This window comes from Nuphar pumila, chromosome 14 (genome assembly GCF_984573655.1).
Source record: "Nuphar pumila chromosome 14, dmNupPumi1.hap1.1, whole genome shotgun sequence".
In the NCBI taxonomy this organism is placed as follows: domain Eukaryota; kingdom Viridiplantae; phylum Streptophyta; class Magnoliopsida; order Nymphaeales; family Nymphaeaceae; genus Nuphar; species Nuphar pumila.
This window is the reverse complement of record NC_143262.1, coordinates 23,525,926-23,541,891: the sequence shown is the minus strand read 5'-3', so window position 1 is coordinate 23,541,891 and position 15,966 is coordinate 23,525,926. Positions and strand designations below refer to the sequence as shown.

Sequence of the window (15,966 nt, the reverse complement as noted above, 5' to 3'; positions counted from 1 at the left end):
TGGTTCAATGTGACTTTGTATTGACTACCGCATGTTGAATCAAGTGACGGTGAAGAACAAATACCCTTTGCCTAGGATCGATGATTTGTTTGATCAGTTGAAAAGGGCCAAGGTGTTCTCGAAAATCGATCTTCGTTCAGGATATCATCAGCTGAGGGTTAAAACCGAAGATATTCCTAAGACAGCGTTCAGGTCCAGATATGGGCATTATGAATTTCTAGTGATGTCATTTGGACTTACAAATGCCCCTGCGGCATTTATGGATCTGATGAACCGGGTTTTCAGGTTGTGGTTGGATTCTTTTGTCATCGTGTTTATAGATGACATTCTGATATATTCGGGGAGTGTGGAAGATCACCGAGAGCATTTGCGACTCGTGCTGCAGACACTGAGAGAACATCAGCTTTATGCTAAATTCTCAAAGTGTGAGTTTTGGATCGATAGGGTGATGTTTCTTGGTCACGTGATATCCGAGAGAGGTGTAGAGGTTGATCCAGCAAAGGTGGAAGCCGTTTTGTCATGGGAACAACCGAAGACGGTGACAGACATTAGGAGTTTCTTGGGATTGGCGGGTTATTATCGTCGATTCATTCAAGATTTCTCGCGTATAGCGGCTCCGATGACTCGGTTGTTGCAGAAAGGAGTGAAGTTCGAATGGTCCTCTCGCTGCGAAGACAGTTTCCAAGAGTTAAAAAAAAGGTTGACCACAGCGCCGGTGTTGACATTGCCTTCCGGGGCGGGTGGTTTTGTGGTATATAGTGATGCGTCAGGGACCGGACTGGGTTGTGTCCTTATGCAACATGGAAATGTCATAGCATACGCTTCCCGACAGCTAAAGGTGCATGAGAAGAATTATCCCACACACGACTTGGAGTTAGCGGCAGTAGTATACGCGCTGAAGATTTGGCGCCACTACCTTTATGGAGAAACGTTTGAGGTCATGTCTGACCACAAGAGCCTCAAGTATATCTTCACCCAGAGGGACCTGAATTTGAGGCAACGTAGGTGGTTGGAATTCCTAAAGGATTACGACTTCTCCATCGCTTACCATCCGGGTAAGGCGAATGTGGTGGCTGATGCGCTTAGTAGAAAGGCGTCAATCACAGCAGCTAGCTTAATTGGACGCAGTTGGAATCTAGTCGAGGAGTTCGTACAATGGCAACCTTTTTTTGACGACTCCGAACACATCCTTTGTGCCGGGATGCAGGCCCGACCAGAGATCATAGATCGAATTGAGGAACTCCAATCAGAAGATCCGGACTTTGAAAAGTTGTGCGAAAGTGCTCAGAAGCCAGAAGCGCAGTTTCGCCGGGAGGAGGGCGGAACCATTATGTTCGGGGACCGATGGTGGGTTCCAAAAGCGTTACGGGAAGAGCTGATGAGTGAAGCTCACAAGTCAAAGTATTCCGTTCACCCTGGTTCCACCAAGATGTTCAAAGATCTTCAGAGGACGTACTGGTGGAATGGGATGAAACGGGACATCGCGGAGTTCGTATCTCGGTGTCTTACTTGCCAACAAGTGAAGATTGAACACCAGAGACCGGGTGGACTTTTGCAGCCTCTTGCGATTCCAGAATGGAAGTGGGATGATATCTCAATGGACTTCATCGTATGGTTGCCTAAGACCCGACGACAACGAGATGCCATATGGGTGATTGTGGATCGGTTGACAAAGAGTGCTCATTTTCTTCCGATCAGGATCAGTCAAAGTTTGGAGAGTTTGGCCGATCTCTACGTAGAAGAGATTGTTAGGCTTCACGGAGTGCCTCGTTCGATAGTGTCAGATCGGGATCCGAGGTTCACATCTCGATTTTGGCGCCAGCTTCAGAAATCCCTTGGCACTACTTTGAAGTTTAGTACTGCTTTCCATCCGCAGACAGACGGGCAGTCAGAGCGAACGATTCAGACGCTCGAGGACATGTTGAGAGCGTGCGCTTTGGATTGGGCCGGTGATTGGGACAAACATGTGAAGCTTGCAGAGTTTTCTTATAACAATAGCTTTCATGCTAGTATTGGTATGGCCCCGTATGAAACACTGTATGGCCGACCGTGTAGATCTCCGGTTTGTTGGGATGAGGTTGGAGTAAGAGCAGTAGAGTCTCCAGAGATCGTCCAGCACTATGCGGATCAGGTACGTTTAATTCGACAAAGGTTGATTGCAGCTCAATGTAGGCAAAAGAGTTATGCCGATCAGCGGCGTAGAGAGCTCAGTTTTGAGGTAGGCGATCACGTGTTTGTTCGAATCTCGCCTACGAAAAGTATCTTCCGGTTCGGGAAGAAAGGCAAGTTGAGTCCTAGGTATGTTGGACCCTTCGAAGTCCTTGGACGTGTCGGAGAGACTGCGTATCGAGTAGCCCTTCCTCCTCAGTTCTCGCAGATTCACGATGTTTTTCATGTCTCGATGTTGAGAAAGTACGTGCCTGACCCCTCACACGTAATTCACTATGAGGCGATCGAGGTACAACCTGACTTAACAACGGACGAGAAGCCGATAGAGATTGTGGAACGCCAGGAAAGGGTACTGCGCAGTAGGACGATTCCATTTGTAAAGGTGCGTTGGCAGCATCATGGGCTAGATGAATGCACTTGGGAGCCTGAGGCGGATATGCGTCAACACTATCCTCTTTTATTTGGTACGTGCTAATTTCGCGGACGAAATTCTTTTAAGGGGGTAGAGATGTAAAACCCGAGATTTCTTATTTGAAAATATCTCAAATTTTTCAAGTTGGGCCTAGATCCACATTACGGATCCAGGACCCATAAAGGGGGGGTAATTAGGATTTATTCATTTGAAACCTTGATTTAATGATAATAATGAATAAATAAAAAAAAAAATCTAATTTAATTCGAGGATCCACAGTGGATCCATATCGATTGGGGCCGGGTTACGGGTCTCGGGTCCGGACCCGAGCCGCGCCCCTGTGTAACAGCCCTTTTAAAGAAAGGGGCAACCCGATAAGGGTTGCCCGATAGGTTCGTTGCAGAAAAGGAAAGGGGGGCAGGAGGGGGTTACGCAATGCGTAACCAACTCCTCCCATCTCGGCATGGAAGAGGGCCGATAAAAGGAGTGGAGAGGGGGGGGTTTCCCTCTTCACTCGGGCACTCTCTCCTCCCCCATCTCCTTTCCCCCGTCTCTCTCTCTCTGTCAGTGTGTATCGGAGAGGAGGAGTTCGCCGGCGAGCTGCGGCAACAAGCAGCCATCAGCGACTGCAGCGAGTATCCCCCTGTCGCGACAGCAACAAGGAGTGTCAGTCGCGGCCCTACCTTCGCGTCCCCAGCCTTCGATCGCCGGGAAACCCATCGGAATCAGGTACGGTTCTTCTTCGAACCTGGGTGAGGAATCGAACAGGGGTTCGATTCCATACGTTGATTTGGGGGTTTTCTTGATAAACCCTAAATACCCAAATCAAATTGATTTGGGGGTTTTCTTAATATGCCCTAAATATTGAAATCGGAAAACAGAAATCGTATATGTTTATGAAAACAGTAATCGTATAGGCTTGAAAAAAAAAAATGTTGTTTCATGTTGCAGGCCACTAGTGCATGGGTTGGAGGCGACAAGCCCAGCCGACCCAGTCGGCTGGGTGCTGTGTTAGCAGGGCCCAGCCGACCCAGTCGGCTGGGTGCTCTACTTCTTTTGGACCGGGCCATAGCAGGCCCAGCCGACCCAGTCGGCTGGGTGCTGGCCTGTGACTCGTATGAAAAAAAAAAAAGAAGAAAAAAAAAAAAAGAGGGTTTCCATTGTGTGCACTTGATCCCCTTTAATGAAAATCTTAGAGATTTTTAACGGGTGTTTCGGTGGATGATGTTTTTGGATGTTGGTATTGTTTTTTGGAGCTATATAGTCTTTGGATCTGTTTGTTTTACTTGTTTTCTTCATTTTGGATTTTCTTGTGGTGTTTAGTATGATTGTATTACGTAAAGAGGTGAATTGCTTAAGAAAAATAAATAGCCTGGACAGAGATTTCTAATTTGGGCGATTTTTTTTCAAGTTGGTGTTTGTGAAATAGCAAAAAGAACTGTTCTGGGCACATAAACGGTTGGGTTTCAGGGTTGATGTTGAATGGGGAGGAGGTTATGAAGGTTGTCAGAGACCCTAATCAATCAGATTTGGGGGATTCGGTTGCCATTATCAAATTAAAATAAAACCTTATTTGGGGTTTTTGTTATCATTGTATGTGCATAGGGAGAGTCATGTATAACCTGACTTGGGTAGGTTACACGATGGGCATTAGGTGCATCATGAAGTTTTTTTTGTAGACAAAATCTTTTTATGCTATTGGATTAAAATGTTCATATTAAGCCGTGTACATTGATGTGATTGGTTGCTGAATATCATTCCTTCATATTTTGATAAGTATGATAATGTACTGCTATACTTGCTGCTGAATACGCAAAATTTTGAAATCATAACACCCAGACTTATGAAAGGCTGCATGATATAACTGAAATTGGGTATTAGAATGAGAATCTAAAACTGAATGTTGAAATGCCATTACACAGCTCAACGTGTGTTCAGTTTTAAAACTGCATATATTGGCCTGCGTATTTTGCCTTGTATTCTTGTACTAAAATTTCACTAGACTGATAGTTAGTCCGTAACCTGTCATAATGGAGTTTTTCACTTGAGTTGAGCTGGAAATCATATGGTCCTTCCCCACTCTTGCTTCCTTTATTCTTCTTACCTGTGCTTGATTATTACTAAATTAATGTCTTCATGGCATAGTTATACCTGAAAGGAATCTGTAACCTGTTTCATGAGAAGGATGATTTGTTTTGTTCTTGCTGTTTTCATTTGGGGTTATCAAGCCTCCGAAATCTATTTAAAATTTTGTCTTGAAATGTCACATTGTGATGTGCCAAATAGGAGGACAGCATTATTAGGTACACATAGCCGACCTCCATTCTTTTGTACAGTTCCCCATTCATATTCGGTAAACTGGGCACAACTGTTATCATTAGAGAATGGGTTCATTAGTATTTACTGTTAGGCAATATATTGACATAAAATGAATAAAATGAAGCATGACTAACTAGTTATACTTGTTAGTAATCATTAATGGGTCAGTTGTGTATAACAGTGCTCATGTTACACCGTTTAGGGAGGATGGATACATGAAACTGAAATTATACATATGGAATGTATCTTGCTTGTATGTCCCTAGATGAACATTATATTTTTGGCTAGAATCCATGTGTTATTTAAAAGCTTGTGTATTGGATTGAGAGAAAACACTTGCCGTGGAGGTTATGCTTTCACTAACTGTTATGGTTTTATTATGTGATGCACCGATGGCCAAATTGGACCATCAGCGGCCTGGAGTGCCGTGGGTTGGTTTTCTTTTATTTATGTTTCTAAATGCATCACTTGGCACATTACTACACTGCTCTAGTGGTGGTTACGGGCTGGAGTCCCGAATGGGTCCCCGCAAGGGAGGATGCAGATTTTTCACTTTACTTTTGCATATTGTGTTGCAAACTTAAAGAATGAATTAAATAAAAATATAATAAGAACAGTGTAATTTACATTCTGGGATATCTCATCTGGAGTATGAGAATCTTGGATATCCGGTCTTGGGGAGACTGTGAGGATACAAAAACTCCGTGTGCGTTGTTGCCCCTGAACCCGATATTGAGGTTCTTCTCCTAGCCACGGTTTTAGGGAGAATCCGCCACTTTACCCGGGAGTGGTGTGTTAGTCACAACTGTGAGTTTATGGTACCAAGGAAGTGGCACTTGTGGGCGTGGGGTGTCCCTTGTGTCCCCGACATTAGATGTGGAGGTCTAATGTTCCGATAGATGGTGTTGTTTCCTGATATCGGTCGAGGGCTAAGTTGGAACCCAGCAATAAAATACAAATTGTGTGTTAAGCTACCCTGGGAACCTACTTGACCTCGGGGTTTGTACCCGTTTGGTGTATCCGCGGGCCACGGTAATTAAAAAGAGGAACTTAAAGATGTGTGCATCTAATAGGGCATGCATATGGAAAGATGGAACTTAAATGAAAGATAACAGAAGAAATCATGCATTGCACATAATCATGCATTTTTCTGTTATGCATTAGATCATGCATGTTTGAATCATTCTTGATATCATGACATCATTTGGTGGTTGCATACGCTTTACTTCGTGAAATCATGCTGAAAGGTTGGTTATTTAGTTGTTGATATATGACACTGTTTACTGTTATTGATTGGTGAGTAAATGAAATCATTGGTAGTTATGAAAATTTAGATGTTGAAAATTTTATATCTGCGCTCACTCAAATCACTGCATGAAATCTTATCCATGTTCTTTCTCTCATCTGGTTTCTTTAGAAGTAGCTGTGCTCAGAATTTCGTTTCTGACACCCTACTTTATTGGTTTTTCACAGGAAATGGTGAACAGTGAAGTTGGACATGCATCTGGGGATGGATGAGTTATACTTGGACTTGTCAGCTTCAGTAGAGGATATTGTGGCTCTTTCTTTTGTCTTTCAGTTCTTTTAAATTCTGCAATTGTTACTTTACTTTCAGTTGAAGGAAACTTTGTCTTTGAAATTTTATTACTCATTAATAAAAGAGTTTTAGTTGGTTGATATGGATGATAATTGCAACTTCGTTTGTGGTGTGTGGTTATCCAACTGAAATTGGAACTGTAGGGACCCCAGGTCTCTGGGAAGTTTTCCGCAACTCTTAGAAAAAAAAAAAATTCCGCATTTTTCAAAAGTAGGAGTTGGGGTCGTTACAGGTTTGGTATCAGAGCCACCACAAAGACTTGCAATTTTATCATCTTGGAGTATTAAATTTTTATTTTGGTATATGAGTCCTGTCCTAAAGCATCGACAAGTGTGACTCGTCCTCCAGAGCAGTCTTCTTCACTGGTATGTTGCTTAATACTTTAGCTTACTTTATATAAGTCCTGTGTGATTATGTTACTTAAAAGTTAATGTTCTTTGGTGTGAATTAAAAGTCTGATGTGATTCGGGAACGAATACTGTTCATGATCAACCCTAAAGGGGTAGTGTCCATAATAGTCTAATTTGAAAAGGTGGTGCATTGTAGATGTCGCACTATACCCGTAGAGGCGCTTCGTCTTCTACTGCTGCTCCCACGAACTGGCAGGAGGAAAGAGATTTCATGATGGAGACCATCCATACCCTAACAGAGACTATGGCGGCACAAGCTGCACAAACGGCCCAAGCAGCACAGGCTGCACAGGCAGCCGTGCAGGCAGCGACTCGTGACCCTCCGGTCAACATCGTTCCCAACGCAGGTGGCGTTTCGTTCGAGAGGTTTCTGAAGTTGGACCCGCCTTCCTTTTCAGGAAAGGCAGACCCGGAGGCTGCCGAGAGATGGGTCGAGGAGATTGAGCGGGTGTTTGACGTCTTACTTGTCCCTGAGGAGAGAAAGACACCCTTTGGCACGTACCGCTTAAAGGGCGACGCCATGAACTAGTGGGACACCCTGCGAAGGGTGAAATTTGCTGATTGGGATGAGATTCCTTGGGAGACGTTCAGGGAGGAGTTTCTGGACGCCTACTTTCTCCCTTACGCCGAGGAGCAGATACAACAAAGGTTCCTTGATCTGACTCAGGGGACCATGAGTCTAGTGGAATACACTACTAAGTTTCGGAGTCTTGAGAAGTATAGCCCAAACCTCTTCAAGAATGAGAAGGCAAGGGCGGCTAGATTCGTGCGTGGACTGAAAGACGGGTTAAGGACTCGTGTGCTCGGGGGTCGTCCTTCTACCCTGGCCGAGGCGATCGAGTCGGCCACCGTACTGACCGAGGATTGGGAACGATCCAAAGGTGGTTTTCAGAAGAAGGGTGGCAGCGGAGGATGTTCTTCAGGCGGGACCAGGAAGAATCCTCCAGCAGGAGGGGGAGTGCAGAACGGGAAGAAGCAGCGGACCTGGGACGGGCGACAACAGGGCGCGCAACAGGGCCGACCTCAGCCGCGGAGACAACAGGGGAAGGCCCAACCGGCATGTCGCAGATGTGGCAAGAATCATCCATTAGGTTTTTGCCCATCGTTTAAGGGAGTATGCTACCAGTGCCAACAGCCAGGGCACATTGCCCCCTTCTGTCCAAACAAGCCTGCGGTTCCGGGTGGACAGCCGCAACAACCACAGCAGCAGAGGCCTCAACAGCAGCAGGGTCAGCGCAAGACCAATGGACGGGTCTACGCAGCGACAGCAACCTCCCAGGATGATCAGGCTGATCTGATCGAAGGTATATTCTTAGTCGCCGAACACTTTGCACGTGTTATGTTTGATTCGGGTGCAACACACAGCTTTATTTCCTCTTCGTTTGCAAAGTTGCTTGATTTGGTTCCATCTAGCCTCGAAGGGCTCTTGATGTGATGTCACCTATGGGTGCATCTTCTTCCTGCGGGAAGTATTTTCCGTCCGTAGGCGTGGTGATAGAAGGCCATGAGTTGTCGGCCGATTTGGTCATTTTGGATATGACATTCTATGATGTCATCTTGGGCATGGACTGGTTGTCCAAGCATAATGCGACCCTCCAGTGTCGAGGCAGGAAGGTAATCTTGGAGAACCCCAAGTTATCGGCATTGTTGTGCCATTCAACGAGACCAACCGATGGGGTGAAGATCGTGTCAGCTTTGAAGGTCTCCAAGTACCACAAGAAGGGTTGCATGGTATTCTTGGCCAGTGTTTCTGCTCAAGACAGTCAGGCGCCGTCATTGGAGCAGTTAGACGTTGTCCGCGAATTCCCGGATGTTTTTCCTGAGGATTTGCCGGGTTTGCCTCCGCATCGAGAAATTGAGTTCTCGATCGAGCTAGTGCCTGGTACAGCACCAGTTTCACGCGCTCCGTATCGCATGGCACCTGCTGAATTAAGGGAACTGAAAAAGCAGTTGCAGGAGCTTCTTGACAAAGGATTTATTAGACCGAGTGTATCCCCTTGGGGTGCCCCGGTCCTCTTTGTTAAGAAGAAGGATGGTTCAATGTGACTTTGTATTGACTACCGCATGTTGAATCAAGTGACGGTGAAGAACAAATACCCTTTGCCTAGGATCGATGATTTGTTTGATCAGTTGAAAAGGGCCAAGGTGTTCTCGAAAATCGATCTTCGTTCAGGATATCATCAGCTGAGGGTTAAAACCGAAGATATTCCTAAGACAGCGTTCAGGTCCAGATATGGGCATTATGAATTTCTAGTGATGTCATTTGGACTTACAAATGCCCCTGCGGCATTTATGGATCTGATGAACCGGGTTTTCAGGTTGTGGTTGGATTCTTTTGTCATCGTGTTTATAGATGACATTCTGATATATTCGGGGAGTGTGGAAGATCACCGAGAGCATTTGCGACTCGTGCTGCAGACACTGAGAGAACATCAGCTTTATGCTAAATTCTCAAAGTGTGAGTTTTGGATCGATAGGGTGATGTTTCTTGGTCACGTGATATCCGAGAGAGGTGTAGAGGTTGATCCAGCAAAGGTGGAAGCCGTTTTGTCATGGGAACAACCGAAGACGGTGACAGACATTAGGAGTTTCTTGGGATTGGCGGGTTATTATCGTCGATTCATTCAAGATTTCTCGCGTATAGCGGCTCCGATGACTCGGTTGTTGCAGAAAGGAGTGAAGTTCGAATGGTCCTCTCGCTGCGAAGACAGTTTCCAAGAGTTAAAAAAAAGGTTGACCACAGCGCCGGTGTTGACATTGCCTTCCGGGGCGGGTGGTTTTGTGGTATATAGTGATGCGTCAGGGACCGGACTGGGTTGTGTCCTTATGCAACATGGAAATGTCATAGCATACGCTTCCCGACAGCTAAAGGTGCATGAGAAGAATTATCCCACACACGACTTGGAGTTAGCGGCAGTAGTATACGCGCTGAAGATTTGGCGCCACTACCTTTATGGAGAAACGTTTGAGGTCATGTCTGACCACAAGAGCCTCAAGTATATCTTCACCCAGAGGGACCTGAATTTGAGGCAACGTAGGTGGTTGGAATTCCTAAAGGATTACGACTTCTCCATCGCTTACCATCCGGGTAAGGCGAATGTGGTGGCTGATGCGCTTAGTAGAAAGGCGTCAATCACAGCAGCTAGCTTAATTGGACGCAGTTGGAATCTAGTCGAGGAGTTCGTACAATGGCAACCTTTTTTTGACGACTCCGAACACATCCTTTGTGCCGGGATGCAGGCCCGACCAGAGATCATAGATCGAATTGAGGAACTCCAATCAGAAGATCCGGACTTTGAAAAGTTGTGCGAAAGTGCTCAGAAGCCAGAAGCGCAGTTTCGCCGGGAGGAGGGCGGAACCATTATGTTCGGGGACCGATGGTGGGTTCCAAAAGCGTTACGGGAAGAGCTGATGAGTGAAGCTCACAAGTCAAAGTATTCCGTTCACCCTGGTTCCACCAAGATGTTCAAAGATCTTCAGAGGACGTACTGGTGGAATGGGATGAAACGGGACATCGCGGAGTTCGTATCTCGGTGTCTTACTTGCCAACAAGTGAAGATTGAACACCAGAGACCGGGTGGACTTTTGCAGCCTCTTGCGATTCCAGAATGGAAGTGGGATGATATCTCAATGGACTTCATCGTATGGTTGCCTAAGACCCGACGACAACGAGATGCCATATGGGTGATTGTGGATCGGTTGACAAAGAGTGCTCATTTTCTTCCGATCAGGATCAGTCAAAGTTTGGAGAGTTTGGCCGATCTCTACGTAGAAGAGATTGTTAGGCTTCACGGAGTGCCTCGTTCGATAGTGTCAGATCGGGATCCGAGGTTCACATCTCGATTTTGGCGCCAGCTTCAGAAATCCCTTGGCACTACTTTGAAGTTTAGTACTGCTTTCCATCCGCAGACAGACGGGCAGTCAGAGCGAACGATTCAGACGCTCGAGGACATGTTGAGAGCGTGCGCTTTGGATTGGGCCGGTGATTGGGACAAACATGTGAAGCTTGCAGAGTTTTCTTATAACAATAGCTTTCATGCTAGTATTGGTATGGCCCCGTATGAAACACTGTATGGCCGACCGTGTAGATCTCCGGTTTGTTGGGATGAGGTTGGAGTAAGAGCAGTAGAGTCTCCAGAGATCGTCCAGCACTATGCGGATCAGGTACGTTTAATTCGACAAAGGTTGATTGCAGCTCAATGTAGGCAAAAGAGTTATGCCGATCAGCGGCGTAGAGAGCTCAGTTTTGAGGTAGGCGATCACGTGTTTGTTCGAATCTCGCCTACGAAAAGTATCTTCCGGTTCGGGAAGAAAGGCAAGTTGAGTCCTAGGTATGTTGGACCCTTCGAAGTCCTTGGACGTGTCGGAGAGACTGCGTATCGAGTAGCCCTTCCTCCTCAGTTCTCGCAGATTCACGATGTTTTTCATGTCTCGATGTTGAGAAAGTACGTGCCTGACCCCTCACACGTAATTCACTATGAGGCGATCGAGGTACAACCTGACTTAACAACGGACGAGAAGCCGATAGAGATTGTGGAACGCCAGGAAAGGGTACTGCGCAGTAGGACGATTCCATTTGTAAAGGTGCGTTGGCAGCATCATGGGCTAGATGAATGCACTTGGGAGCCTGAGGCGGATATGCGTCAACACTATCCTCTTTTATTTGGTACGTGCTAATTTCGCGGACGAAATTCTTTTAAGGGGGTAGAGATGTAAAACCCGAGATTTCTTATTTGAAAATATCTCAAATTTTTCAAGTTGGGCCTAGATCCACATTACGGATCCAGGACCCATAAAGGGGGGGTAATTAGGATTTATTCATTTGAAACCTTGATTTAATGATAATAATGAATAAATAAAAAAAAAAATCTAATTTAATTCGAGGATCCACAGTGGATCCATATCGATTGGGGCCGGGTTACGGGTCTCGGGTCCGGACCCGAGCCGCGCCCCTGTGTAACAGCCCTTTTAAAGAAAGGGGCAACCCGATAAGGGTTGCCCGATAGGTTCGTTGCAGAAAAGGAAAGGGGGGCAGGAGGGGGTTACGCAATGCGTAACCAACTCCTCCCATCTCGGCATGGAAGAGGGCCGATAAAAGGAGTGGAGAGGGGGGGGTTTCCCTCTTCACTCGGGCACTCTCTCCTCCCCCATCTCCTTTCCCCCGTCTCTCTCTCTCTGTCAGTGTGTATCGGAGAGGAGGAGTTCGCCGGCGAGCTGCGGCAACAAGCAGCCATCAGCGACTGCAGCGAGTATCCCCCTGTCGCGACAGCAACAAGGAGTGTCAGTCGCGGCCCTACCTTCGCGTCCCCAGCCTTCGATCGCCGGGAAACCCATCGGAATCAGGTACGGTTCTTCTTCGAACCTGGGTGAGGAATCGAACAGGGGTTCGATTCCATACGTTGATTTGGGGGTTTTCTTGATAAACCCTAAATACCCAAATCAAATTGATTTGGGGGTTTTCTTAATATGCCCTAAATATTGAAATCGGAAAACAGAAATCGTATATGTTTATGAAAACAGTAATCGTATAGGCTTGAAAAAAAAAAATGTTGTTTCATGTTGCAGGCCACTAGTGCATGGGTTGGAGGCGACAAGCCCAGCCGACCCAGTCGGCTGGGTGCTGTGTTAGCAGGGCCCAGCCGACCCAGTCGGCTGGGTGCTCTACTTCTTTTGGACCGGGCCATAGCAGGCCCAGCCGACCCAGTCGGCTGGGTGCTGGCCTGTGACTCGTATGAAAAAAAAAAAAGAAGAAAAAAAAAAAAAGAGGGTTTCCATTGTGTGCACTTGATCCCCTTTAATGAAAATCTTAGAGATTTTTAACGGGTGTTTCGGTGGATGATGTTTTTGGATGTTGGTATTGTTTTTTGGAGCTATATAGTCTTTGGATCTGTTTGTTTTACTTGTTTTCTTCATTTTGGATTTTCTTGTGGTGTTTAGTATGATTGTATTACGTAAAGAGGTGAATTGCTTAAGAAAAATAAATAGCCTGGACAGAGATTTCTAATTTGGGCGATTTTTTTTCAAGTTGGTGTTTGTGAAATAGCAAAAAGAACTGTTCTGGGCACATAAACGGTTGGGTTTCAGGGTTGATGTTGAATGGGGAGGAGGTTATGAAGGTTGTCAGAGACCCTAATCAATCAGATTTGGGGGATTCGGTTGCCATTATCAAATTAAAATAAAACCTTATTTGGGGTTTTTGTTATCATTGTATGTGCATAGGGAGAGTCATGTATAACCTGACTTGGGTAGGTTACACGATGGGCATTAGGTGCATCATGAAGTTTTTTTTGTAGACAAAATCTTTTTATGCTATTGGATTAAAATGTTCATATTAAGCCGTGTACATTGATGTGATTGGTTGCTGAATATCATTCCTTCATATTTTGATAAGTATGATAATGTACTGCTATACTTGCTGCTGAATACGCAAAATTTTGAAATCATAACACCCAGACTTATGAAAGGCTGCATGATATAACTGAAATTGGGTATTAGAATGAGAATCTAAAACTGAATGTTGAAATGCCATTACACAGCTCAACGTGTGTTCAGTTTTAAAACTGCATATATTGGCCTGCGTATTTTGCCTTGTATTCTTGTACTAAAATTTCACTAGACTGATAGTTAGTCTGTAACCTGTCATAATGGAGTTTTTCACTTGAGTTGAGCTGGAAATCATATGGTCCTTCCCCACTCTTGCTTCCTTTATTCTTCTTACCTGTGCTTGATTATTACTAAATTAATGTCTTCATGGCATAGTTATACCTGAAAGGAATCTGTAACCTGTTTCATGAGAAGGATGATTTGTTTTGTTCTTGCTGTTTTCATTTGGGGTTATCAAGCCTCCGAAATCTATTTAAAATTTTGTCTTGAAATGTCACATTGTGATGTGCCAAATAGGAGGACAGCATTATTAGGTACACATAGCCGACCTCCATTCTTTTGTACAGTTCCCCATTCATATTCGGTAAACTGGGCACAACTGTTATCATTAGAGAATGGGTTCATTAGTATTTACTGTTAGGCAATATATTGACATAAAATGAATAAAATGAAGCATGACTAACTAGTTATACTTGTTAGTAATCATTAATGGGTCAGTTGTGTATAACAGTGCTCATGTTACACCGTTTAGGGAGGATGGATACATGAAACTGAAATTATACATATGGAATGTATCTTGCTTGTATGTCCCTAGATGAACATTATATTTTTGGCTAGAATCCATGTGTTATTTAAAAGCTTGTGTATTGGATTGAGAGAAAACACTTGCCGTGGAGGTTATGCTTTCACTAACTGTTATGGTTTTATTATGTGATGCACCGATGGCCAAATTGGACCATCAGCGGCCTGGAGTGCCGTGGGTTGGTTTTCTTTTATTTATGTTTCTAAATGCATCACTTGGCACATTACTACACTGCTCTAGTGGTGGTTACGGGCTGGAGTCCCGAATGGGTCCCCGCAAGGGAGGATGCAGATTTTTCACTTTACTTTTGCATATTGTGTTGCAAACTTAAAGAATGAATTAAATAAAAATATAATAAGAACAGTGTAATTTACATTCTGGGATATCTCATCTGGAGTATGAGAATCTTGGATATCCGGTCTTGGGGAGACTGTGAGGATACAAAAACTCCGTGTGCGTTGTTGCCCCTGAACCCGATATTGAGGTTCTTCTCCTAGCCACGGTTTTAGGGAGAATCCGCCACTTTACCCGGGAGTGGTGTGTTAGTCACAGCTGTGAGTTTATGGTACCAAGGAAGTGGCACTTGTGGGCGTGGGGTGTCCCTTGTGTCCCCGACATTAGATGTGGAGGTCTAATGTTCCGATAGATGGTGTTGTTTCCTGATATCGGTCGAGGGCTAAGTTGGAACCCAGCAATAAAATACAAATTGTGTGTTAAGCTACCCTGGGAACCTACTTGACCTCGGGGTTTGTACCCGTTTGGTGTATCCGCGGGCCACGGTAATTAAAAAGAGGAACTTAAAGATGTGTGCATCTAATAGGGCATGCATATGGAAAGATGGAACTTAAATGAAAGATAACAGAAGAAATCATGCATTGCACATAATCATGCATTTTTCTGTTATGCATTAGATCATGCATGTTTGAATCATTCTTGATATCATGACATCATTTGGTGGTTGCATACGCTTTACTTCGTGAAATCATGCTGAAAGGTTGGTTATTTAATTGTTGATATATGACACTGTTTACTGTTATTGATTGGTGAGTAAATGAAATCATTGGTAGTTATGAAAATTTAGATGTTGAAAATTTTATATCTGCGCTCACTCAAATCACTGCATGAAATCTTATCCATGTTCTTTCTCTCATCTAGTTTCTTTAGAAGTAGCTGTGCTCAGAATTTCGTTTCTGACACCCTACTTTGTTGGTTTTTCACAGGAAATGGTGAACAGTGAAGTTGGACATGCATCTGGGGATGGATGAGTTATACTTGGACTTGTCAGCTTCAGTAGAGGATATTGTGGCTCTTTCTTTTGTCTTTCAGTTCTTTTAAATTCTGCAATTGTTACTTTACTTTCAGTTGAAGGAAACTTTGTCTTTGAAATTTTATTACTCATTAATAAAAGAGTTTTAGTTGGTTGATATGGATGATAATTGCAACTTCGTTTGTGGTGTGTGGTTATCCAACTGAAATTGGAACTGTAGGGACCCCAGGTCTCTGGGAAGTTTTCCGCAACTCTTAGAAAAAAAAAAATTCCGCATTTTTCAAAAGTAGGAGTTGGGGTCGTTACACTATGAAAATGAACCAATATGAGAATTTCGTTGGGGCGTTCCCTACTGAGCGACGCGTTGTACTCTCTAGGCCCGGAGGCAATGATAAATGGGCAAGGGTTGCTAGGTCTTCGCCCAGAAGCGACGCGTTACACCGGCGCCCGGGTGTGGTGTCAAATAGGCAAGGGTTCCCTCACTTTGTTGGACGAGTGGGGGTAAAGAAGTTAGTCCAAGACCATAAAATTAGGTTAGCCACTTGGAACATAGGGTCTTTAACTGGTAAGTTGGTAGAGTTAGTAGATGTTATGTGTAGGAGAAAG

At 44.7% G+C, this 15,966-nt stretch overlaps 2 long non-coding RNA genes across 2 annotated transcripts; both read left to right on the top strand.

Moving 5' to 3' along the window:
* Positions 1-2,239: 2,239 nt before the first annotated feature.
* On the top strand, positions 2,240-6,577 carry LOC149816630 (uncharacterized). Its single transcript, XR_016427642.1, has 2 exons — positions 2,240-2,633; positions 6,374-6,577. It is a non-coding gene; the product is annotated as an uncharacterized LOC149816630 (long non-coding RNA).
* A 4,602-nt stretch (positions 6,578-11,179) lies between these two features.
* On the top strand, positions 11,180-15,517 carry LOC149816629 (uncharacterized). The gene is made up of 2 exons (XR_016427643.1): positions 11,180-11,573; positions 15,314-15,517. It is a non-coding gene; the product is annotated as an uncharacterized LOC149816629 (long non-coding RNA).
* Positions 15,518-15,966: the final 449 nt, after the last annotated feature.